General features: G+C 60.0%; 1 long non-coding RNA gene across 7 annotated transcripts in view; it reads left to right on the top strand.

Moving 5' to 3' along the window:
- LOC108445644 overlaps positions 1-7,467 on the top strand; it is a 102,291-nt gene extending 94,824 nt beyond the window's left edge. For all 7 annotated transcript variants that reach the window (XR_001860592.1, XR_001860593.1, XR_001860598.1 and 4 more), the window contains exon 4: positions 254-7,467. This is a non-coding gene — a long non-coding RNA (uncharacterized LOC108445644). The remainder of the gene's footprint in view (positions 1-253) is intronic.
- Positions 7,468-12,031: the final 4,564 nt, after the last annotated feature.

The following is a 12,031-nucleotide window of genomic DNA, read 5'->3' as shown; positions in this document are numbered from 1 at the left end:
GGGGTGGGGCGGGCGGCGGGGAAGCCATCTGCGAGCGGCGGCGGTGGAGGGGTTAAGTGCGGGATCAGCTGTTCTCATGTCATTACGGATTCTCTTCATTTTATACAGAGCTCTGTTTGATGTCTGAATGCACAGGGGACTCCCCCTCCTCCTCCAACTCCCACCCCTTTTATTTCGCTCCCGAGCCCTCTCTCCTTCCTCCTCCCCTTCCTTTCTCTCCCGCTCCGCTCTGGCTCACGCACACCCTTTGCAGACCGTGCGCTCAGTGCCAGTGTCTAATGGCCCCGAAGTGAAGAGCCAAGCGCTGCTCCGGCGGCGGCGCGGCCGGCCTGTCGCAGATGAACCCTCCTAACTAGCGCCGAGGGGTCGGGAGGGACGGCGAGGAGGGGAGAGCCCGAGGGGCCAGCCGGGAAGACGAGGATAGCGGTGGATAGCAGTGTGCGGAAGAGGACGGACCCGCGAACAGCTCCACGGCTACCTGTCGACACATGCTGTGCTCCATGGCTAACTCGGGCTGCCTCCTTGTCTCCAACTCAGGCATGCTTCCTCACTCTCTCCCCTGTCCTCCAGCCTTCCTCTACCTCCAACAGGTAAGCCACCCTCTCCGGGGGATTTTTTTGCTTTCCGGTTCACACGTGTTTCTGGCTGGTTCCCTCTTGGCAGAGGGTAAGAGCTTGACAGCTTCCTCCCAGCGTCCCCACTCCAGCCCCATGGCACTCGGAGTTGTGCCGCTTTGGTGGTTCCTCCTCGGCTGTAGCTTTTGGGGGTTTCTCTGGTTTCCCCGCCGTGGTGGCGGGAGCACAGCCAGGGCAGAGGCGTGGGCAGTGCGGCAGGCAGAGCTGCCGGCGCGGGTCCAGCGCTTCCCCGCCTCGGCGCTGCTGCCACTTGGCGATGATGGATGCTCGGATAAAGGAATGAGGCTCCTGCGTGGCCTGAGCAGCCTCCAGAGAGAAGGGAAGGTGATGAGCTTATGCGTGCACACGTGTGTGCACGTATGTGTGTGTGTGCTCACACTGCGCGTGTCCACAGCTGGGCCGCACGGCCGGGCGTGCGTGGGTTTGTCCCGCTGTCACAGGAAGGTGCTGCAGAGGGACTGGGAGGACGTGGTGCCAGGCAGGTGCCAGGCTTGTGCAGCCCGGATGGAGGGCGCTGAAGCCGTCAGTTTAGTCCTTCACCAGGGCCAAGGTTTTGCTGTCCCACAGGGCTGCCCTGATTCCTGCACTGGACCCTGAGTGCCAGGTTTCTGGGCCCATCATCCCAGGGGAAGCGCAGCTTGGGAGAGGCAGCATCTTCTTCACATGCCTCTGTGCTGCATTGGAAATCCCGTCTCCCAGCCAGGCAAACCACTCCATTTGTGCTTTCAGGAGTTTAAAAATTCATGGCATCCTCCCTGCACTTGGCGTGGCCAGCGTGGTTCACCCAGCGGTGAGGACGGGCACATAGGTGCCAACCCTCTGCCCCAGTGTGAAAGGCTGTGGAGTGTTTGGTCCCTTGGGATGTCTGTGGCCCATGTCCGAGTGGGGTCGTGGCCAGAGCGTGGCCAGTGGCGGTGGGGATGGCGAGGCCCAGGGTCACTCTCTCCCTCACTGAGTGTGGGGCTGGGGAAGCTGGTGCTGGTTATACAAGCGTGGGCATGGAGGGCGTGGGGGCTGCAGCAGGGGCTGCTGAGGTGGGCACGTGATTTATTGCACCCTCCTGCAGGCAGAGCCCGGGGAGAGCCGGCGCTGTGCTGGATCTTGGTCTTGTCCTCCCAAAGCTGCGCCAAGGTCCCTGTGGCTGCTGCACATCTGACACTGAGCAAAAACTGTCCCTGAGCCCCCACCTGTCCGGGGAATGGATTCTGTCCCTATGAAGGGAGCACATGGATGCTTTGCACTGGCAGACAGTGCAGGGCCCAGAGCGCCTCTTGCAGCATGGGAGATGTCCCTCTCCAGCTGGGATCCACTTGTCCCTGGCCACACGAGGGGCTCAGCTGGGCTTCTCTCGTGCCCTGCAGAGTACTCTGGTATGGATTGGCCTGGGTCTGGTGGCAATGGGAGCATGGTGGGCAGACAGGTGCTCCCAGTGCCCACAGGGCTGGGCAGAGCAGAGCTGGGGGTCCCTGGGAAGCAGCAACTTTCCTGGAAGCGTGGCTCTGCACCTGGCAACTCCCAGTTCCCCCATCACCCTGCCTGGTCTGATTTGACCATTGTGTTCCGCATATCTTCCTCCCTGCTCTCCCAGAAGCCTCCTGCTCCTTGGCAGCAGCTCTGGACTTGCAAGCCAGGAGGAGGGTTTTATTACAGGATTTGGAGTTGGATTTTCACCCAGCTGATGAGCACGATGGAGGTGAAAATCTCCATCCTCTTCCTCGGGTTTATCCCGTGCTGAGGTTCTTCACCCGGCACTTGGGGACAAGTGTTCCGAGTGCAGGTCACAACGAGGTGTCAGGGAGAGGGACGTCACTGGCAGTCATCACATGGGGCAGGGGCACGGGGCAGGCGCTGCTGATGGGTCCCTCAATGCGTGTGCCTGGCACCTGCTTTAGCTCTGAATTTGCTCTGGATTTTAGGTGTGTCCACCTGTGCCACCTGCACCCTAGGAGCACACAGGGAGTGCTTCTGCCTGTGGGCACGTGCTCTGGCCAGCTGGCTTGGCTCACCTGTGTGTAGCAGGGACACCTGAGAGGGCTCAACTGACTCTCCCTGAGTCTCCATGGGGTCTGGGGGGACTTGGTTTTGACCCCCTGGGTTACAGGTCCCTATCCAAACCCTGTATGGGTTTGTAGGGAGGCACCTGGGGTGGATGCATACCATGATAGCGCCTGAGCCAGTGACCAGGAGTGAGTCTGCTGGGCTGGCTGGTTGGTTAAGAGCTGGGGCATGCCAGGGTCTGCATGCAGTAACTGCCCTCATCCCCTTCAGACAGTGCTCTCCCTACCAGGAGCCTGTGGCTGGATTGGTTCCCGAGGATGCTGCTTGTGTTTCGTAGCTCCCAGCCCCGGCGTTCTCAGCTGTGTTGGGATTTGAAGGAATGACCAAGTAATGAAGCTCTCAGCAAAAACTTCAGTTCTTCCAGCACCAGGGGCTTTTTTTTTCCTCTTCCAGGTGCTGTGGGTTCCTTTCAGCTCACTCTGCTCCACTCCCCCCATGTGGCCTCCCCTTGCTGGCCGCAGGAGCCATGGTCCATGGCGTTCTGGGTTGTGCAGCCACTCTGTGTCCAGAAGCTCCCCCTGGCACTGCTGTGCTCCAAGAGCAGGGCTTCTGGAGGGCTGGAGGGCAGGGGCCACAGGAGGGTGGGTGCATGTCTGCAGCAGAGCTGCCTGGGCCAGTGGAAGCACTGTGTCCTTCGGTGGGGCTTGGCAGGGACATTTGTCTCTTGCTCAGTGAGGATCTGGGTGTGGAAGGACACTTTGGTGGCTTCATTTTGTTAACAGGGAACCAGTCACTTCTTGAAACACATCTCTGCTGTTGTGAGTGAGCAAGTGATGGCTGCAGGACAAGGCTCGGTGCTCACCCTGAACTCTGAGGCTCTGGGTCTCAGCATCAGTGCTCTACCCCAGCATGGCCCTGGTGCAGCCGCAGCCATGTGCAGGCCTGACCCCAGCGCAGGCTGGTGTACAGGTGTGCTGAACCCCGCTGCAGTGCTGCCCCTGAGATGCTCCTCGCCGGGAACATCCCCGGTGCTCACAGTCACACCATGGCACAGGAGACTTGGCTGAGCAGCGCCTGGTCCGCCGGGAAACAGCCTCTGCAAATCCTGCTTGGAAAATTCCTTTCCAAAAGGGCTGCTGCCAAGTTTAGCATGTTATATTTTTAGGGAGCAGGTCTATTCCGAGCAGTGTTGTCGCGTGTTGCAGCAGCGGGTTCGTTTCAAACCGGGTTTCTCCCCCTGCTCGTGCGTCGCACGGATGTGAGACCTGGCACAGTGGCCCCCAGCTCTGGCCATGCTGTGGCAGCTGCCCCGCTCAGTGAGGACAGGCCTTAAAGCCCCAAAAACATGTTTTCTGGTTTGGGTTTTTTTATATTGAAAACACTGACATTAATTTTAGCTTTGCAAAGCTGCTTTTCCCACAATAGCTGTGATTTTGGCCCACACTGCCTGGCAATGCTCTTTTTATAGGTATATTCCTATTTTTGTGCTGTAGTGATGGGTGAATGAGTAGATTAAATTAGATTTAGTATCTGTCATTCTTTAAAGCATCACATGTAGTGGGGGGGGGGAATGTAACAAAGAAGGCTAATTAGGAGAGCGGGTGCAGGCCACCCCCACCAGCTCCACCACCCCCGGCCCTGGGGCTGCCCCCGCTCAGAGGCCAGCATTGAAATAGGAAAATGCTTTTGAAACATGACTTTCCTGTGCAGCCCCCAGGCCAGGCCAGCTCCATGGTCTGCAGCCAGGGCTGGGCAGGGTGCTGGGCGTTGCAGCTGGGCACGCCAGGCACCTCCAGGACATTCAGGGTCACTTGGCTGCCTGGCTGCTCTCTCCACGGGGATGGGGGCTCCTGTGTATGGGGGCTCTGTGTCTGTGGAATACTGGGCTTCCATGGAGGAGCCGGGAGCACCAAGGGCGCTGTTGCCCCTCCAGGAAGGGTGTTAGTCACTTTGGTGCAGCTGGTTTTTGTAGGCAGATGTGGGGCTGGGTGCCGGGAGGGTGTGGGAAGTTGTGGGGAAGTGCCAGTGTTGGGAAGGCTGGGAAGGGTGCCTGGGCACAGGAGAGAACTAAATGTCCAAGGAAGGAGCTGGGTCTTCCCAGTACTGGTGTGAGCCTAGCAGTGTGTGGTCAGGGGCTCTGCAGTCCTGGCCATGCTGTGGCTACTGACTCAGTGACATGCCAGTACCACTGAGCAGGCTGGGAGCTGCAGGCTGGGAGCTGTGGGCTGCTGCAGGGGTCACCCCTCCACTGCCCATGGGCAGCCACAGCAGGGCTTAACCTCCCTTTGGCGTTCCAGTGGCCAGGAGAGAGCAGGTGTGCCCCCTCACTCCCTGGAGCGTCCCAGCAGGTGAAGAGTTTGTGGTGGCCACCACAGTGCTGTGGGCATTGCCTGCCAGGGGTCGGGTGCAGTTCCCAAATTCCATACAAGCCCTGCTGTGCCCAGCCAGGATCCACACCTGGGTTCCAGGCTGGAGTTCCCCGGAATGAACTCTGGGCCCTGACTCTGTGCTGGGGTCCCCGAAGGGAGCAGCAGAGAGACCATCCCTGTGCATGCCTGAAGTCACTGGCCATGGAGCCGAGCAGTCCCACACTGTGGGATCCCACATCTGTCTCCCCCATCCCTGGCTGCATCCACTTGGCATCTCCCCACTGCGGCGCTGGCCACAGCCTTCAAACAGCTCCTGTGGAAAATCAAAACTGGGGAGAGAAGAGTGGGAGCAGGCGACAGTGGCAGCTTATTTGTGATCTGCATTGTGTGGGGAGCCCTTAATTAGAGGTAATTAGACTAATTAACTTGCAAATGAGAAACTCGTCTTTTTCTCCTTTTCTTGTACAAGAAAAAATAGAAAAGACGAGCAACAAGATAAATATTGAGGCTAATTACATTGTACCTGCCGTAGAGCCCCTCCAGCCCATGGGATGCCTCTCTCCCCACCAGCCTGGCATTGTGTGCTGTCCCTGGCCAGGTGTCCTGCGGTGGCTGTCCCCACTCAGGGCTGGTCACACTGCCAGGCATGTGTGCCCACGTCCCTGCTGGCAGAAAGGGGCCATCCGCCACCCTCAGTGCACCCAGCAAGGATGCGGTGTGGGGACAGGAGCCGGTGGGGACAGTGGCCTCCATGGCGTCAGCTATTGCCAGGGCCCAGTGGCCAGGCCCTGGCAATGGCCAGTGCCACTGAGGGCATGGCTCCAGCATCATACCTGGCACACTCCCTGCCAAAGCCATCCCATCCCACCCCAGGACTGGAGCAGGGGCATCCCCTCTGTGGCACCACAAGCTGCCCGGCTGTTCTCCAGCTTCTCCCTCGTGGCATCTCTGGTTTCCCCTCACTCTGTGCCGCACACCCCAGGGGCTTTGTTAGCACAACCCGGTTCAAATGTCTGATTAGTCTTTAGGAGATCGAGGGGTCAATTTTCCACAGCTCCTTCCTCTCCATTTAACTAATTTAACTGCACAATTGTTACAAATTTCATTTTATTATAGCGCTGCTTCTCAGTCCAATTGAATTACCAAAATCTCATTTTCTCAGAAGTGCTGAATATGTAATTAGAGGAAAAATTATGCTCCTGGCTGCCTATTAGAGAGGGCTGCGTGCAAGCACTGTCCGGGCACGCACATCGGTCCGTGGTGCCGCGAGTGCCCACACTGTCTGGGCGAGCAAGTGCCACATGCAGCTGTGCCAGAGCCCCAGCATGGCGACAATGGTGTGACAGAGTCTGTGGGTGGGCCCTGGGGTGTGAGGGGCTCTGCAGGTGCAGGGCCGGGGTTCAGCTGGGTTCCTGGAGCCCTGTGAGCTGTGGGGCCAGACGTGGGGATGGCAGTAGAGCTGGTGTGGGTCTTGTGGGAAGTATGAGGCCAGTGGATGTGGCCATTCATCCCACTGCTCACAGTGTCTGGAGCTGTCTCCATGCAGCTCAGCTCTGGCAGCTCCACGTGTGGGTTCTAGAGCCCCAGCCCTTTCCAGGGGGGAACACAGCAGCTGCCCCCAGGCCCACTGGAGCAGCAGACTGGTCACCCCTGAGCCATGCGATCTATGGGCACCCACATCTGATGCTCTGGTGCCTGCAGAGTTCAGGAGGATGTTGATGAGGACTCAGGTTGCCTCCAGCCCATCCCTGGGCTCTGCAGCTTAGCTTGTGCCCCGTATGCCACCTGTCACAATCTTTTGGTGGCCATTGGGGACCAAACACTGCTGGGAATCCCAGCCAACACTGCGTACACCAGCTGTGACTTGCTCAGGTGTGCCTGGAGGAAGAGCTGTGCCAGGGACACCACCAAGGACTCCTACAGGTGTGCCCGGCACTGCTGGCAGTTCCAGGAGCTGCCAGGGCTGAGCCCAGGCCCCACTGGCGATGTCGGGCCCTGCTCAGGAGGGAGCCAGAGGGCTGTGCGTCCCGGAGCTCTGTTCCTCCCACTGCCATGCCTGATCCTGCCGTGTCCCCGGCGGTGACACAGCCGTCAGTCCCTCCCGGGGCAGCGGCACCGGTACATGGCGAGCTGGGAGCTGCCGGCCGTGCGGGCGGGGGTGGCCGGGAGCCCCCCCAAGCACCCCCGTCTCGCCTTGGTTACACAACATTATCATTTCATAATACTCTGAAATATACATGAAGTTGGCTGAATGCAGATGAAATTGCACCATTTACTTCATGAATATTTCATGAAGCCTCATCTCCGAAGTTTCCAGCTGGCAGAACCAGGAGCTGGGGCCGGACCGTGGCCCCTTCTGCCCCATGCTGGAGGTGACAGGGACACATGTGCTGCTGTGTGCCCGGGCCAGCGTCTTGTCTCATCCCCGTTCCTGGACGTCACATGGCCGCCACCGCTCCGCCTGTCCTCCCCAGGCTCCCATGGTCACAGGGGCAGCAGCATCCCTGGCTCTGTTAGCTGGGGCTCAGGGGGACCAAGGGCAGGAGCAGGGAAGGGGGATGCAGAGTGCCGGGACAGTGTGTGGCAGCCAGAAAGATGGTGTTTCCCGTGCCAACAGGCTGCTCTGCTTCCCCCCGCTGCTCCTCCTTCTCCTCCCCCTCAGGTCCTGCCTGCTCACTGGAGCACTCCTTTCCCACCGCAGCATCCCTGGCAGATGCCATTACCAACCTCTCACCCCTCCCTGCGCTTCGGTGATGAAGACGTTCAGTGCAGCAGCTGCTACCACTGGTCTCTGCAGCTCCTCACCCCTTCACTGCTTCCTCCAGAGGGTCCATCCCCATCGTGCCCCCCAGCTCTCTGTGGGATCACTGTGGCCCTCCTTTGCAGATAAGCGACCCACCACGATCTCCTGACATCCCCACGGTGGGCGGGGCTCGTCCCTCCTGGGGCACCCTGACCGCGCTGCCCCGCAGCCAGAACCTCTGCGGCCGGTGCCTGCACAGGGCTGGGCACTGCTTTGTATGGATGGCACAGCTTTTGGGGTAATGAAATATTTACAGGTCAGTGGTTTTGTGAGAAATGACAGGGATCAGTCAATTCCTTTTCAGGGAGTAATTTTCTTCCCCTTCATGGCCTCTGTTCCATGTTGACAGTCATTAGCATGAGCGAGCGGCCGGATCGAAGGGGGAGCGTTGCATCTGTCACGCAGATGAGTCGTGCTGGGCACAGTGATGCCTGCGTGGGCCCAGGATGCTGGGGGCTACCTTGGGCCATACCAGGACCCTTCTGCGTCCACTGGGGCATTTCTTGAATCTGTCTCTGCTGCTCAGCACAGTGCCACACCACCCTGCACCAGGGCAGTGGGCATAAGGGCAGATGGTCTTGTCAGTCTCCCTGGCTGCTGCTCGCTCCAGTTTCCTGCTGGTGGTCACAGCGGGTCCCCCACAGGAGGCACTAGGAATTGCTGAGCACCCTTCCCTGTGCTCAGCAGTGACCTCAGGCTCCGTCATGATGTGGCAAGGGTGTGCCCTGGCATTAGCAAGCATGCAGGAGCCATTCCAGGTCACACCAAAGTCCTTTCTGCCCGCCCTGCCCTGCCTGCAGGATATGCTTACTGAGGCTCTGCAGCTTGCAGGAGCACCTGGGGGGACTCTGTGGATGCTGTGGTGCTGTGGGCCCCTCTTTTTCTCCCACAGCAGGTGTCTGGTTCCCAGTGGGAGGAGCAGGACAGCCACAGGCAGTGGGGAGCACTATCAGGGTGGGGAGGTGTGTAGTGACAGGACTGTATTCCCTCTCCAGTTGTTCCGCCACTCCACATGTGGCTTCAAGCCCAGCTGTACTATGTGCCATGACCTAATGGTGCCGTGACCAAGCAGGGTCAACTGCAACTGGGCAGTGCCATGCCATGACCAGGCAGTGCTGTGCCATGACCAGGCAGTGTTGTGCTGTGCCGCCCCTGCACCATCAGTACTGCCCAGTACAGGAAGGGCACAGCTGTGGGCACAATCAGCTGGTGGGAGTTGCCCTGGGCTGGAGATGGGACTGGGGTCGGGCCAAGACAGCAGGATGGCAATGAGGCTTGGAGGAAACGGGGCACGTCCGTGGCGGCTGCAGTGGCAGCAGGGGACAGGTGCTGGTGGGCAGCCGATAACTGCAGGCACTCGGATGCGGCGCTGTCACACGGAGCTGGCAGGACGCTGGTCATGGCCGAGGTTTGGTGGTCCATCGCAAGTGCTCGTGACTGGCAGCTGCCTCGTCGTTAGTGCAGGGCTCTGCACTCGGCTGATTGCTCTGACCCGTCCTCTGCATCCAGGGGCTCCTGGCATGTTATTTTCTTAAAAAGAAGCAAATGTGGGAAACGGCGTTGTCAGCCCCAAGCTGACAGGCACAATCACCAAAATGCGGTGTCGGCAGGAACTGGCCCCACGCGCTAAATGACTTGAAAGGAAATGGCCTGGATTGTGCTGAGGAGGCAGAGTGTGGGGGGAGAAAGCAAGTGGAGCAAACAAAAAAACTCCATTAATTAAAGAAACTCGTTAATGAGGGACATTTAATCAGCTAAAGATGATATCTACCCCTCGCCTGCTGTGGCAGCCACTGCACAGGGCTGGGTGTGCAAGACTGAGCCGTGGGCAGGGCGGGGGACACTGGGCAGAGGACACCATATGGGGGACACTGCACAGGGGAAACCAGGCAGGGGAGCTTGGGCTCCCTGTCCCAGCCTCTCCACTGCCATCCCCGGGGCAGGGGTGTTTCAGCACAGGGTTGTGCCACGGTCCTGCTGGTACCTGCCTGAGCAGGTGGGCAGCAGAGGTGCAGGGGTACTGCTTGTGCCCCCTGTGTTGTGTTAAATGCTGCCAGCTTTGCTCCAGGCTTAGGCACTGAACTGATCTGTCTCGTTTTAAAAGAGGCCAAGGGCTGTTAAGGATCAGAATTTCTTTTATTGCAAGTGTCAAAAGCACCGTGTGGGAGTGTCCCTGCACCCCAGGAGGGAGGGATGTCTATCAGAGACCCTGTCCCTGGCACCCCCAGGCCAGCACTGTGCCACGGGCTCCCCACATGGCCAGGCACCCCAAGCTGGGAGCACCCAGAGTACTTCTCCTGGACCCCCTGGGTGCTCAGTGCAGGGGGCACCCCAGAAGGGGCTCCAGCCACTTTCCGGCAGGAACAGAGGGACCCTCAGTGCTTGGGGCTGCCCAGGGATGGGGCTGTTCAGTGGTGCAGGCAACATGGGCTGTGGAACTGAGCAGCGAGATGTCAATCACACAGCCAAACCTGTCAGCGTTCCCTTCCCCATGGGACCCTCACCCACTGCAGCCCCGATCGAGCAGCTCTGTCCCCAGTGGGGGTGGCCAGGCACTGGGAGTAGATGGGAGGCGCTGGAAGCCATGGATCTGTGTCTTTGCAGCACCCGCAGCCCCAGCACCATGAGCAGCAACCAGGGGAACCTAATGGTCCCTGAAAGAAATAATACCCGGGCTGACAGGCACTGCGACAGTCCTAATTAATAACTGATACAAACGTGGCTGTTGGGACAGGCTGACAAGATGCCGGGAGGGCCCAGGACCTGAGCAGGTGGGGACAGTCCCTGCATTCTGTCTGCCAACTGACATCCTGGTCCCTGCGTGTTGGTGGCTGGTCCTGGCTGTAGTGACAGCAAGGATGTGTCCAGTGCAGAGCAGGCAGGAGGGATGCGGGCTGCTCCTGCTTCTGCACATGCAGGCAGGCAGGGATGGGCACAGGGCATCAGGGATTCAGGCAGGGAGTGAGGCACAGGGGGCTCTGGGGATGCAGGCAGGTACTGGGAGTGTGACCACCGTGACTGTTGGTGTCTGCCTGCTCCCTGGAGAGGAGCTGGGTGCCGAGACCCAGGTGAGCACAGGATGGAGCCCTGCAGCCTGCCAGTTGGGATTAGCACCTGCAGTGTGGGCAGGAGTGGTGTGGGCAGTTCCCGGCTGCCCGTCCCGGGGCAGTGCCGTCAACGGGCTCGGCCCCTGCAGCGTGACAGCCCCGGCCCACGCAGGCAGGTGCATCGGGCTGGCGCGTCCCCGAGCAGCTGAGTCAGCGCGGGCAGGCGCTGCCGGTGCTGCCGATGCTGCTGATGACTTGCAGATCTGCAGCGGGGCTATTCCCGCTGGGTTTCCGTGTGTCCCCGGTGCGGCCCTGCTGCCACCCTCACAGGCGCGACAGCCCTGCGGGCTGGGGATGGCAGCTGCCAGCGCGTCCCCCCTGCCACCCCCACCATCCTTCCCCAGCATAAATCGGCGACACACACAGTTAAAGAGCTTGTCTCTGCGGGCTGAGCCACAGATGGATTTCACAGGCCAGAGGCTGCTGCAGCACGTTGTAAAGCGTCCAAGGGGCTGCGGGCGCTGCCCCACGCAGCCCTGGGACTGCTGCTGGGGGCTGCAGCTGTGCCGGCCACAGGTGCAGCACACACGTGTGCGAGCGGGGAGAGGCCATGGGTGTGCGCTGGGCTGTGAAGATGGGCAGTTGGTGGCTGGGTTCGTGTGCAGACAAGGTGCAACCTGGGACCCCCACACTGCACTCCCAGCCCCACGCAAACCCCAGCAGCCCTTGGCCCTTGTCGTGGGTGCAGCTCACCCCATTTGACCAAGGCGGCCAAGCCAGCTGCGTTAGAGCAAAGGGCCTAATCAAATATTTAGCAGTTAATTGATTCCTGCCTGGTATTTGCCAAGGGGCCATCAGCATCCCTCCCTGATGCCATTCCCAGCCTGCCCAGCCAGTGCCGGTGCTGTGCAGCTCCCGGCATGATGCTGCTGGCCGGGCTCTGCTTTGCCCTGTGCTGGGCTCCAAAAGGGGTCCTGCCCAGGTCTCCCTTCCGAAGGAGAGGGATATTCCAGCTTCAGGAGTTAAACCCTACATGGAGGCCTCCATCCTCCTACCCAAGCCCCAGCGCACTGGGCAGGCAGGGCGTAGGAGCGGGAGAGGATGGGGCTCAGCTGCTGGCAATGTGACCCCAAAGCCACCACAGCACAGAGACAGGTTGAGGGGGGCACCAGAGGCTGG

The sequence above is a fragment of the Corvus brachyrhynchos genome, unplaced genomic scaffold (assembly GCF_000691975.1).
Source record: "Corvus brachyrhynchos isolate BGI_N302 unplaced genomic scaffold, ASM69197v1 scaffold340, whole genome shotgun sequence".
In the NCBI taxonomy this organism is placed as follows: Eukaryota; Metazoa; Chordata; class Aves; order Passeriformes; family Corvidae; genus Corvus; species Corvus brachyrhynchos.
The sequence above is the reverse complement of the archived record's forward strand: the minus strand, read 5'-3'. Positions and strand labels throughout refer to the sequence as shown.